Below are 14,916 nucleotides of genomic sequence, written 5' to 3' on the forward strand. Positions count from 1 at the left end.
CAACACCTACTCCCTCCCCATATCTCAGGATGAACACTTCCTGCATTCCTGAGATGCCATTTCAGGAGAAATAGTGCACAGTCCCTAAGTTTACAGAGATTTTGTTTCTGCAACAAGGCAGAATGGATGTTCTAAATAAGACATAGGTGGAAAGGTTAACAAATAAAGCAACATTTCATAAAAATCTGAGTTTGTAGAATAATATTCACAGTGACTGTATTTTCAGTAGTGGAAAAAGAAAAGTCACAATGAGTGTGGACTACTTGTTCCCACGTAAGAGTGTCTATATATTCAGAGACCATTTCCAGAAAGAAACATAACAACAAGTTAACAGTGATTGATGCAAGTTATTTAAAAACATGAAAATTCTGAAAATAGTGACTGGTCATTTAAGGCATTCTGAATGTGGATCATTAGCAAACCATACTCAATATATATTCAGTAGCAAGTTTCTCCCTCCCAAATAGCCACAGCCAAAGTTCTAGCAATCAACTGAGTGGAAAAACACAACTCAGTCTCTCTTTTGAAATTGACATTTCTCTTGATTTCTTCTCTGCAGGGTAGCTGCCGTTGTTTCTATCTTCAGAGAACATCCTGAATTTAGGTCAATAGATCTTGACCTGCCTGATCTATGTTCAGAGAGCTCCATAAATGAGAAATGGACTGCTTTTTACAAAATATTTTTTTTCTAAGACTATCCTCTGTAATTGTCAGTTAACCTTAGACAGTTTTCTAGTATTTAACTTTCCTCCCAACACTTTGCCTTTTTAAAAGTTTGGGGTTAATTATAATGAAAGGGACACAGTGAGCACTTAAAGTGTGGCTGTGGTGAACAATTAAGAAGTGCTAATCAAAGATAATAGGACACTATGTCAAAGGTACATCCCCAGGGCTTTGATTTCTACATACTGGCCCTATTCTCACTAAAGTGTTAATATAAAGTTATAAATATTTAGAGAAAGGAAATCAAAGTTTCTGATGTGGTATTGATGTATTTCTATTCGCCTTTCTCCTCCCTTATCCACAGCCCCACTCACCCACCCAACCACTCAACACCCCACTCCCCGCCCTTCCCCCATTCTCTCTTTCCTTTTAATTGTCCATATTTGTTACATACTTAGGCCTATTTGTTGCACTCAGGGACAGCTAATAAAAAATAAATGTCTTATCTTTGGATAATGCTTAATACTTTATAAAAAAATTAAAAGATCCGACATTTCTTTCTATACTAATAACAAAGTCTGAGATAGCCAAGGAAAGCCTTTCCCTATTTATAAATAAGGAAATGTATACCCTTTCCAAGATCAAATAAGCTCTCAGCACCAGGCTGAGTCAGAAACTCAGTTTCTTTCACTTAGTAATATACATTTAAGGTTCTGCTATGTCTTTTCATGGTCTGATAGCTCACTTATTTTTAGCTCTGAATAATTCTCCATTGTTGAGATGTACCACAGGTGATTTTATCTGTTCAGTTATTGAAAGGCATCTTGGTTGCTTCCAAATTTTGTAGTTATGAATAAAGCTACTATAAACCTCTGTGTGCAGGTTTTTGTGTAGATATTAAGTTTTCTATTCCTTTGAGTAAATGCCAGGGAGCACAATTGTTGGATTGCATGATAAGATAATGTTGAGTTTTGTAAGTAACTGCCAAATGTTCCTCCACAGTGGCTGTACCATTTTGCATTCCCACCAATAATGAATAAGCATTCCTGTTGCTCCACACCCTTGTCAGCATTTGTTATTGTCAGTGATCTAGCTTTTGGCCATTCAAATAAGTCTGTAGTGATATCTCATTATTGTTTTAATTTGCATTTTGCTGATGGCGTGTGATGTGGGGAATCTTTTCATATGCTTTTTTCCACACTTTCTTTGGTGAGGTGTCTGTTAAAGTCTTTGGTCCATTTTTTTTAATTGGATTGTTTCCTTATTGTTGAGTTATAAGAGCTCTTGTGTACTTTGGATAACAGTCCTTTATCAGGTATGTCTTTTGCAAATGTTTTCTCCCAATCTGGTTTATCTTCTCATGCCTTTGACATTGACTTCCACTGAACAGAAGTTTTTAATTTGAATGAAGTCCAGCTTATCAATTATTCTTTTCTTGGATCATGCCTTTGGGATTGTATCTAAAGGTCATGACCATACTCAAGGCCATCTAGGTCTTCTCCTATGTTATCTTCTAGAAGTTTTATAGCTTTGTGTTTTACATTTAGGTCTATGATCCACTTTGAATTAACTTTTGTAAAGGGTGTAACTTTCTGTATCTAGATTCAGCTTTTTGCACATGGTATCCAGTTGTTCCAGCACCATTTGTTGAAAATACAATCTTTGCTCCATTGCATTGCCTTTGGTCTTTTCTCAATGATCACTTGACTACATTTGGATTGGTCTATGTCTTGGCTCTCTATTCTTTTTCATTGAGCTAGTTATTTTTTTCTTTTTTGCCATAGTCACAGTGGCTTGATTATTGTAGCCCTATAGTAAGTTTTGAAGTAGGACAGTGCTGGTCTTTCATCTTTATTCTTCTCATTTAATGTTGTATTGTCTATTCTTGGTGTTTTTCCTTTTTATATAAACTTTAGAATCAGTTCACTAATATCCACAAAGTTATTTGATTGGAATTGCATTGAATCTATGTCAATATCTTTTTAATAGAGAATTGCCAAATATCAATAATTACTATTAGTGTTGTTCATCTTTTGAAAGTTTAAACAGTTAGTCCCAAGTTAAGAACAGCAAGTTTTGTAGGACACAGTGAAACACTGTATTTCTGTCCGAGTTATAGTAATACACAGTTCTTAAAGTCCTTAACTCTTTGAGGGTCCTAATATTGTCAAATAAAAGAGCAATGATCCACAATCTTAATAAATTTCCTCCCTCCTTTTCTTTGAACCTCTGTTTTCTAATAACAAGTCTCCAATAATAAACTGCCAATTATTGACTGTGTCATTGAGCTTTACCCACATTTTCTTCAATCCCCATAAAGGCTCTGCAAGGCAAAAACTATTACTCCTATATTGGGGACCTGCAGCTGATGTATTCCAGTAATTTGACTAATGGTTAAATGTCCAACTGTCAATGGCACTCTCAGGATGCCCATTTGGGTTTCTTTATTTCCCTGCCTATGATTTTACACTATGCTACAATGTATAACTGCCAGATAAAGCATAAAAAGAGAGACGAGTACACCTTGTCATAGAGAAATAAAATACCCCCATAAACTCAGTCATACTGTAAAATCCTAAGGACAATCTGAGAAGGATACGTTGTGCAGGATTGTTGTTTTTGAAGTAGAACTTTTTACACATTGATAGCAATGTGATACAGAAAGAGAAAAATAGATCTGATCACTTTTCATAGTTGTATTCATTTAGTAAGTTTCTTTATATTAGGATACTCATTGCAAAATCTTTTGGTAACTTTCAGCCTTCTGCTATTTCCATCTTCCTTGAATCAAACATGTCTTTGTTTGGAATATTAAGAATTCCATCAACTAATCTTTGGCAAATATTTACCAAGTTAGGTAAATGCTCCTTAATAAGCACTGGCCTCATCTGTGTTCAGAGGTTTAAGGGTAATATATCATGATTAAACTTTCCACAGACACAAATGATTCATAGTTATGAAAAACCATCGTTAGAGTGAGTCGCTGCAAATTTGTAAACTCATGGAGGGTGGCTCTGAGGTTTGCTTGAGAAGCATCCCCTGCACTACTGTTGTTTGCTAATTGGGCTTGTGGAAAGTTCAAAGCATTGCTTAGGCATGCCAGGATTCATCTGCCGTGTAACAATTATGAATCCCAGCAGGGAGCAAGCAGAAAGGCAGGCATTGTTCAAAATAGCAAATAGACCCCAAGACAAGAGACAATTACTATGAGGAGTTAGAAAACGAAATTAACTTTTACCAAAAAAAACAAAACAAAAAAAACCCCATAATAATAGACCACAAATTATGTTAAAGATGAAACAATGAATTAAAGAAAATATAGTTACAGCAACAAAGTTAGATTTAGGGGAAGAAATGATAACATAAAATGGTTTAGTTACAAAGTCAGTTGTTACCCCAGGACACATTCAGAAGAGAACATAGCAAAGAGTCTAAAGCAGCTGTTTAATGGGATACAAAATGAGAGACTAATGTAAGAGAGACTTCATAGTGCTTTAAGTATCACAGATTCAGAGAAATTGAACATGAAAAAGAAACAAAGAAGGGAGGGAGGGAGAAAGAGAGAGAGAGCATTACTATGCATATTGTAAACCTGTCAGAGACATTTTGACTTATCTGGTATTAGATAAATGGAATCAGTATGTTAAGAGCAGACATGATTTGAGGCAAGGCCTGTGGGATTGATTTTTTCATCAATAGAGACATGAGGTTTCTCTTTTATCCGTTTCTATTTCCTGTTTTCGTTTTTGTCTTTTCCTGTCTCCTCTCTGTCTATAATGCAGGATTCATTAAGGTGGGACCTCACCTGCCTTGTTCACTACTCTAGCTTCAGTCCCTACAGAATTCTTGACACATATTAGTTACTCAAAACGTATTTATTAAATCTAAAACTATGTCTTTTCATGTCTGAAAACTTTTGCTTTGTCATCACCCTTTATTGCATTTTTAACTTAGTATAGAATCTAGATTCAAAATTATATGTCCTCAGAACTTTCAGGGCATTTCCTTGTTGTTTTTTTGTTGTTGTTTGTTTTGTTTTTTCCCCAGCATCTTCCACTTGTCCACTGTTGCTTGCTGATAAGACACACACACACACACACACACACACACACACACACTCTCGCACACAAACACACAAACTTTCTTTTAAAACTCCTATACTTAAACATCCGTCATCAATCATCTATGTCTTAAATTTGCTCTCATTTTCTTTAACCTCCCTATATTATTATTTTTTAAAAAAATCTGTTTAGACTAGACACCTCAGCACTTTACTGTGGAATACCAAATCCCATTCTCCTAAAACTCTTCAAAAAGTTTGACCAATTCCTTAAAAGAGGAAACCTTTGGTTTTGCCTTGTAATAGTAAACTGACTGATGGTCCCTCAGCAAAATGTGCATGAGATGATGAAGATGGAGTGGGTTGCTCTATATGTTCCCCATACAGACTTTCACTTCTAGGCTTCCCAGCTATCTGAAAGCAGAGCGTTCCTATGAAACCTTTGGGAGCTGAAATGGCATAAAGCAAAGACGAAATTACCAGCAACTCAAATGGCAACAGTTTTGAGCATTCCCAGACCCCTAAATACCCTACCAAATCATACCAAAGGACACATAAAACCTAAAATAACACTAACAGATGGTAAAAGCAGGAATGACATGGTAAATATACTAAATACACTTGATGCTTTGTACACCCATCAATCCACTCAGCAAAAGACCTTCCATTATATTCATTTCTGGATGTCCACAAAAGAGACAGTTTAGCCAGTGTGAGGCCCATAGGCTTTGTGTTAGATTTCCTGGTCTGCCACCTATTGTGTAAAGGAGACTGAGTATTTACTCTCAGAGATACAATTAGCTTATGTGATTACTTAGATAAATTACACTCAATGAAGATAATATGGTAAAGTTGAATGATAATGCATGGAAATCTTTCTAAGTACCTAGGATATAGCACTGGCTCAATAACTAGAGTAAGTACAAATAGACAAGGATGTTGTGAGAAGTGGCTGCTTGAGTGGGGATGAGAATGAATTTTACTGATCCAAACTACAGTCAAAACCATTGTCTAAATGTTGACCTCATTGTCAGGTGTCTATGAGCTAATATGTATTTCTATTTTTAGTAAAATTTGTTTATAACAGAGCTAATATTTAGATTCTTTTATAAATGTACTGGGACAATGTGAAGAAAATTATTGTGTATATATGCATATACATATACATATATGCACAAACATATATATATATATGGGTATATAAATAGTATATTATATATTTTATCTATATACATATATATGTGTGATATATATATATACACACACATATATTTTATATATATATATATATATATATATATATATATATATATATATATATAGTGCCAAAAAATGTTTACACATTTTAAGAAAGGAAAAATCTATTAAAATTGTAATAATAAATGCCGATAGCAAAAGATGAATACAAGTCAGGTTTGACTTCTTCAGTTACAAGAGGCACTCAAAGTGGTTACCATCAGTGTCCAGATTCTTCTGGTTACAGCGAACTACTGCCTGAGCAATGTTGACCAAAGTGTCCACTTGTATACATTTTTTGACACCCCTGGTATATATGTTTATATGTAATATATAACCTGAAGGAGATGACAGGTTGCATAATTGAGTTTTAACATCGAATAGTTAAATCGTCCAAGATGTTCTTGAAGTTAGATCGTTATTTTGCAAGGCATTGGTTGACTTAAAGAACTGGTGGTAGTGTTATTTCACATGTACAGAAAAAAAGCTACAATAAAATACTAAAGTCTTTTTTAAAAATTATTAATGGCTTTCTTATCAGAATTTGTAAATAAACTTCAGAACCGAATTCCTCCTCCTCGTTAAAATATAGATCTAGATCCTCTGGGTGAGGCAAGAATTTGTAGTGATATATAGGACATTCAGAGGGAATAGTTCCCCATTAGGTTTTTATAGATATTTTACTGTGTATCTATTTAAGCAAAGTTCCATCTCATTTTGAAATGTCGCCTTCAGTTCTGTCAAGATTTTGCAAATCTTCAAGTGAAACGTTCAGAGTAATGTATTGTGCTTTGCATTCTGCATCACATACTGACAGTCCTTTCATTATGTTTTGAAATGTGGCTATGTCAAGACTGCATTTCATTTGAGCCATCACCTAATTTTCAAATCCACATGGTTTGATTATCTTTTTGAGAAGAATTAGGAAATATCTAGCTGTGGTTGATGTATATACAGCGTGCCTTTCCACAATCCCTCAAATCTCATTCTTAGAAGTTGTCTTTTCTCATGGAGATTTGGATAACTCATCTCAACTTTCTCATCTTGACAATGAAGACATCTAATACACCATCTAGTTTTCTTTTCTCTACGTTCACCCTCTTGAAATTGCCACGGCTATGAGAATGTTGCTCTTTCTATTTAGGAAAAAATGACATTTAGCAATGCTTTGCTATATTACTTCATAAATATATGCCCTACAGTCACTTGAACTGTTGAGAGTTCTCCGATATATGGATTCCACCATCTGTTTATTACATCTTTAATCAAAATGTCTACTCAGAACGTTTTTTGACTAAGGGCATGTTTGTATTTGTTCTCTGTCCCTGTCTTGTCTGTTACCATTTTTTCCTCCTTCTCTCTAAACACTTGCAGAAAAATGAATAAAATAAAACAAAGTCTCACTTCAGATCATTAAGACAATATATCTACGGATATTATCAGAGGTCTCTTCCCTATGGTAAGACAAGTCCACGGGAAAGCTGACTTTTGTCCTCTGCTCATCGTTATGTATAAGTCTATGTATGTCATATTGGCAGTAATGCTGGCTTCAGTGAGGCAACTGCAGAGCTCTCTGAGCTTCTGTCCCCAAAAGAATGTCAACAGTGACACCCATCTGCCCAGGGAAAATGTATACCCCACCCCCTTGCACTCTTATTGTTTTAACAAATCAACTAAACAACTTGTGGCAGCTCTGAGGAAAACATTTTCCCTGATCCCTGTGGTTACTTCTAAAAAATGGCTGATGGGTCTATTTTACTTGATACAAACAATCAACAACAGATAGGGTAGTTCATTATTCCTATCATGTCCGACTAGATCTTTCCTCGGAAGCAACTCTGGCCCAAGATGATATAAGAAATTGAACAAGTTGTTTTCCCAAAGATACCTGAAAGTTATTCCCTGGAATTATTGCTTTTTGGGGGAAGAAGAAATGACATGCTGTCATGTCAATGGTGTTCACCTTTATCTATTATTATGAAGGAAAATCAGATTGGTCCTGAGAAAATAGAAAAAAGAAAAGAGGCGAAGTAGAGGAAGGACTCCAGGTCTATTAATTAAAAATCTTGTCACAACTCCATAAATCACTGTCAATACTTCCTATTCTTACCTGCTTTCAACCTTGATCATTATCACCGTTTCCACCACTACATACTATGCAGACACACTGAATAGAACTAGAACAAAGAGGAGAGAAGAGGACAAACAGGGAAGAGGAGATTATAAATGAAAGTATCACGGTGAGATGTGAATAAGAAAAAGAAAAAAAGAAAAAGCTGTCAGAATACCTTCTGCTGGCTCCATATCCCATCTCTGACCCCTGTACTTACTGCTTTCCAATGTCAGTATCCTCAGCCTCTGCCTTGTTCTTTCCACCCTGGGTAATTTAGTGCTTCACCATCTGCCCTCCAACATTTTCAACCTGTACTCCATACGAACGAGCTTCAATGACTAAAAGGGAATCTCTTAATTTTCTCTGTCACAGCCATTTATTTTATATTAGTTTTCACTCTGAGCACCTCAGGGTGTACTCTATGTCCCAACATGGCAAAACCACATGTATTTCACATAAGAAGTGCTTCAAGAACAATCGACATTAATACAAATGATAAAGTATAACTGAAGAGATGCTTGATTTTTTAGTCATTAAAAACTGTAATATATCAGACTACTTTCATATTGAGGATTCAGTATAATATGTTTCTATCAGTAGAATTTGATAATAGCATCCTTAATGCAAACTAGCTTGCAATTTTGGGGACCATTCTCCAGGGATATAACTACTTGGCATATCATTTTTACCTTCATGTGGGATGCAGGCATTAGCTTATAATGTATAAGAAAATTAAGTGCACTCAGCCGTAGAGCAATGCATTTTTTATCAGAAAATGCTCTGGAAAGTCAGCTCCATGTTTCTGTTTCTCTCAAGAGATGGCAATGCAAGTGTGGACAGCAGTCCCAATTACAGAAGGGACAGGCTGCTTCTGCAAAGACCAAAAATTAATGTAGCAAATATAAGTGATAATGCTCTGATCATGGTTTCATGTGTGCACGATTCTGTGCTAAGCCCTGAGCCCTTTAACAATAATCTGTGAATCAAATTTAAAAAAAAAAGGTACCTCGGTCTATCAATGCATTTCAATTCAACAAATATTTATTGATGCAAGCTTGGAATTCATCAATAAACAAAGTTGAGATCTCTAATGGAACTTACATTCCAGTGGGATGAGACATAAAATACAACAAGCATTTTAAATAAATACATAATATATTGTAAGTTGATAAGTACGACGGACAAAAATGCAGAACACACTTAAAGGGATCGGGAGTGAAGAGCAATGTAATTTTAAACAGTGTGATCAAGACAGTCTTCATTGAGGTCGTAACATTTGAGTAAAAATGTGAAGGATGTGAGGGCATTAACTGTGCTGATATCTGAGGGAAGATTGGTCCAGACAGTGGCAGCAGACTTTATGGAGGGACCAAAGCAGGAGTCTAACAGACACGTTGAAAGGATGGCAATGACACAGATATAAATGAAATGAAATGAACAAAGGGAAAACTGTAGTTAATGAGACCAGAAAGATGATGAATTAACTGATTGTGGGGGAACAGATGACTCAAGCCATTGCATTGTATGTCGCTTTCTCTGGGTGAAATGCAAAATTGTTTAAGGGTTTGAACAGAGGAATGACACGACATGTGCAATAATGTATATGGCTCACCCCCAGTGCAGAGATAAGAAGAGTCTGTGGGAGGCACTGGTAGAAACAGTCACCCAGGTGAAAGATGGTAAGCATTTGAATAGTGTGGGAGCAGCAGCGCAAATAATAAGCGGTCAAGCCCTTAGAAAATTTTGTAAAGAGCCAACAAGATTTCCTAATGGAATATTGATAATTAAGTAGAAAACCTAATCAAATAGTATCAAAACTTGATATAAACTAAGCACTTTATAATTTTATTATAGCACATTCACTATCTGATTTTACCTCAAAAATAAATCGATGAGACTGACAAAAAAGGTATTTACCTCCATTTTCCAGATGAAAAGTAAAACAAGGCTTATGGAAAGATGAATTATTATTTGTTGAATGAATACCACAAGCATAGCTACTTACCAGATAGCAGACTTTCAAATGTGTTAACATTGTTTAACAGTCCTGCAAACCATGACAGTAAGGACCAGCCCACATTTTGCAAATCATGAAAAATGTAGCTCAGAATGGTCTGTGATGTATCCAAGCTTCCACAATTAGATCATGATTTCACATCTCCCTCACCTCAGAGCTCTTTTTCTTTCATAATCCCTAGCTTCCTCTATTATCTGGAAGTATCCCAGTTAACCTTGTGAAATATCTTAGTCAGTTAATCCTCACAACATCTCGATGGACAATTAATGTTGTTAACATCCATTTTCTAGAAATGAGACAGAAAGAGACCGAGGATGTTGTATCAGTCAAGGTTCTTCAAAGGAACAGAATCAATAGGATATAAAAGGAGATTTATTATGAGCAACTGGCTCACATGATTGTGGAGGCTGAGAACTCCCGGCATCTCTTGTCTTCAAGTTGGAGACTCAGGAAAGACAGTGGGTAATTCAGTTTGAGTCTAAAGGCCTGAGAACCAGAGGAGACAATGATGTAAATCCCAGGCTGAGGGCAAGAAAAGACGAGATGTGATGTCCCAGCTCCGCAGTGAGGCAGCAAAAGGGAAGGATTCCCCTTCCTCCCACTTTTTGTTCTATACAGGCCCTTGTTGAGATGTGATCATACCCATCCAGACAGGAGCGCCAGCTACTTTATTTTGTCCCCTGATTCAAATGCTCATCTCATCTGAAAACATCTTCACAGACACACAGAAATAATGTTTAACCAGCTGTCACAGATGTGTAGTAATATGTCCAAAGGTGTATGCTAGTAACCGGCAAAGATGAACTTTGAATCTATGATTATTTGACTCTAAAATTCCACAACCTTCACAACTAAGCAGCACACTATAAAAATATAAAATGTTATGCTTTCCGAACCTCCCAAGGGAGTTGTGAAAATTAAATCAAGTCAGGTCCATGAAATCGGTTTGCTAACTACAAGTTTCGTTATATGTGCTGTTTATTATTTTTTTCATCACTTGTTGGCTACCTAACTTAAATTTTAAAATCTGAAAATCAAGCTGATGCAGGGCAGTTTCCAAGGGTTGGGACAGTCATCGTTTTGGATGTTGCTGATTGCACTTACCTTCTGTATCTCTTTCAATGAATCTAAAGTGAATGGAGAAAAGCAACAGAGCAGCCAGGTCTTAAAGCAGGTTGCAGCCCAGCATGCTGACATACAATAGTCCCTTTATCGATGGTTTTGCTGTCCTCGGTTTCAGTTACCTGTGGTCAATCATGGTCCGAAAATTTTAAATGGAAAATTCCATGAATAAACAACTCCTAAGTATTAACTTGAGCCATTCTGAGTAGCGTGATGAAATCTTCTACTATCCAGCCTGGGAGGTCAACCGTCCCTTTGTCCAGTGTCTCCATGCTGTATACTCTCCTTACCCATCAGTCACTTCGTAGCCAACTCAGGTTATCAGTTTGACTGACCATATAACAGGGATTGCGTTCAAGTGACCCTTAGTTTACTTAATATGTGCCCCAAACTGCAAGAGTAGCAATGCTGACAATTAGGATAGGCCAAGAGAAGCCATAAAGTGCTTCTTTTAAATGAAAAAGTGCATATTCTCAACTTAATAAAGGAAGAAAAATAATCATATGCTGAGGTTGTTAAAATCTATGCTAAGAACAAATCTTCTATTCATAAAATTGTGAAAGAAGAAGAAATTTGTGCTAGTTTTCTGAGAGAGAGAGAGCCCACATTCACATAATTTTTATTACAGCATATTCTAAAAATTGTTCTATTTTATAGGTAGTTATAATTTCAAATCTCTGACTGTGCCCAATTTATAGGTTAAATTTTATCATAAGTGTGTATGTGTAGGAAAAATCATAGTAAATGTAGGGTTCTGTACTATCCACGGTTGCAGGCATCCACCGGGGGTCTTGGAATGTATCCTCCAAGATTTAAAGGGCACTAGTATACATGAGTGCTGGTAATTCCACACCTGTCATTCCCTCTCAGGTGCTGGAGAATAGTCTCTAGGGCAGCGAGTACACCCAGAAGACACATGTTTGTCCTATGCCTGCTGCTCCCATCATTTTAAAAAGCCCTTTGATTTCTTTCATTTACTTACCTTTGGGCTGCTGTTGTCCAGGTGTGATTCAGAAAATATGCTTCAAGGCCTGGCTGCTGACAGGTTGTTCTGTAGAAAGACGTCTCCTGTGTATTTGTCACTGTCCCTTAGAGTGTTCCTTGATTAAAGTTCTAGTGGAATTCAGTTAAATCCAACATGCATGTATGACCTGCAGTGTGCCTGAAATTCTGAGGTGCTGAAGGGAGAAGGTAAGATGAATCGGCTTTAAGCTTTTGGCTCTCAAAATCTAGTAAGAAAGATAGGCAAGAAAATGCATAGGTTTAAAAAAAATAAAAAAGAAAAAAAGGATTCTCCAAAGGAACAAAAATACATTGAGTTTGAGCTCTAGCCAAAAGGAGAGATTAACTGTTCCTAGGAGGTCTAAAAAGTATTTTAATGTAGAAACTGGCTGTTTAAATTGACTTAGAAATGAAATATGGGTTTGTCACTGGGACCAAAAGATGGAACTGTGTATTTCAGACTAGATTGCACAAATTTATGAGGACAAGAATGGTAAACATTCAGACATTGGTAAATAATCAGTTGCTATTGAAGGATAAGATGCAAATGAGGAATATTTAGGGGCAAGGAAGTTTATAGAAGAGAAGTATGGCTGAAAGTTAAATTGAGTCCCCAGTGTAAGAAATTAAATTTCAAGCAGAGGATATAGGACTTTGTTTTCATTCATGTAAAACTTTGGAAAACATTGAGCCTGGTAGTTCACCATAAGAAGTGAGCTTTGGGAGAAGGGCTTAGAGCAATGTGTAGGAAGGGATTATCTGAAGAAGGGAAACTAGTTACTAGGACCAAAGATAATAGGGAAATGAACTCAACAGTAACATACTCATAGAAGAAATTAAAGAGAGAGAGGTAGGATGCATAGAAAGGGTGAAATCGAGAGTATTAGGTAAAGTTGAGGTACAAATAACAGAAAACCTGAATAACGGAGAGAATGTTGGTGTCACCTGTCAACACAGCCAGCCCAGGAGGAGTTAGGAAAGCTTGGTGGATAGGTTAAAATGGGAAGGCCCGTGAGATACACTTATAAAGACATCTTAATAGCAGGTATCAGTGATGGTCCACAATTCAGAAGGGAGGTAGGCCTAGACATAAACATTTTTGACACATTTCTGAGAAGTAATGCTATGGGATTGCATAAAATAAACAGAGGAATGCCCATATGTTAAGAAGAAAAAGGAATTGAAAATATTACTATAGGAAGTGCTCTCATTTCAGGCGTCAGAGAAAGAGGAGGAGTTAGTGAGAAAGAATAACATGAAGTCAGGGAGTGGAATAGAAAAAGAGTGGGCAGGCTCAGAAATCAAGAGAAGACAGTTTTTAGAGGAAGAGAAATACACTTTCTAATATTTCAGCGAATTCTAAGATGGTGACCATATCCATAAAAATCAGTCATGGAAAAAAGAAGCTGCCTGAGTTGTCTCATGCAGTAAATAGTTTAAAACAGGTCATTGGAGGCCTTGGGAATCTTTGGAAGGCTGGGTGATTTTCAAATGGATGTCTGGCACTCCTAAAAGCAACAATAAACATCTCAGCTGCCCGTGCTATGGATGTGGGTGGTTCTCAAGAAGGTACTCTCCCCAAAATAAGGCAATTCCATGTCTCAACTTCCGCACTGCCTCGGAAAAGTTTGGCTTTTCTTTGTCTTTGTCCTCCAAAGCTCTCACATTGTCTTTTTGGCAGCACTGAACCAGAACCCCGGAAGTCTGGAGGTATAGTGCACAGATGTTCAGCCTTTGGGTTTCAGGGGTTGGTTTAGAAAGGTGGGGCAGGAACTTAGTAGTGGTTAATAAGCAGAATAAGTTCTTAGAAGAAGCCAATGGATGTGGTGACTGCAAGTAACTGGGAATTCTTAGGAGCAGAGTTTTGAGAAAGTAGAGGAGGAGGGGTGATCCAGATTGCAAAGGGAGGAGGAATGGATGAAAACAAGAGGAAATGAATATAGCTTCAGAAAATATTTCACTTAAGAAATTGTTTTGTTGTTGTTGTTGTTGTGAATAGAAGCAAAGATAACACTATTCTAAGGGAAAAAACAGAGTTAGAAGAGGTTTTGTTGTTTGGTTCCTGTCTGGGACATGGCCAATTTAAACACAGGGAAAGGAAACTAAAGAATAGACAGATGGAGACATTAATACGCAGAAGATGGAAGGATTAACTTAGTAAAGTGGAAAAATAAAATAGTTGTTCTCCTGAGAAATGCAGGAAACTGGTAAATATGAAGAATGAAACAGGGAAAATCCACGTAAGGGAAATTCTTTGTTGTTCCTGAATGAACCCATGCTGGAGAAATATCTGATTGTTTAAGGTCAACAATGTGATATAAAATATTTGTAATATTATTTATTCATCTTAAACTATTTTTAGTGAAATTATTTAGCAAAGTAACACAAAACAAGGAAAGCATGGATGATTGTTTGAAATTCTGGCAAATACCTGATGCAGGTGGAAGCATAAACTAGTAAAAATTATTAGGAAAGGAATTTGGCGCAATGCATCAGACCTTGAAAATGTTCAAAAGTATTTACTCAATACATCCATTTAACAAAATTAGCCCTAAAATTATCAGAGGTCTCCACACAGATTCCAACCCCTCTGGTATTTATTACAGTATTGCTTCTAAGAACAAGGAGAAGAAAACATTAAAAAGCACATTTACTAAATTGCGATATGCCAATAGAATGGCACATTATGTTAGTACTTAAAAT

The sequence above is a fragment of the Rhinolophus sinicus genome, linkage group LG03, assembly GCF_036562045.2.
Source record: "Rhinolophus sinicus isolate RSC01 linkage group LG03, ASM3656204v1, whole genome shotgun sequence".
Classification (NCBI taxonomy): Eukaryota; Metazoa; Chordata; class Mammalia; order Chiroptera; family Rhinolophidae; genus Rhinolophus; species Rhinolophus sinicus.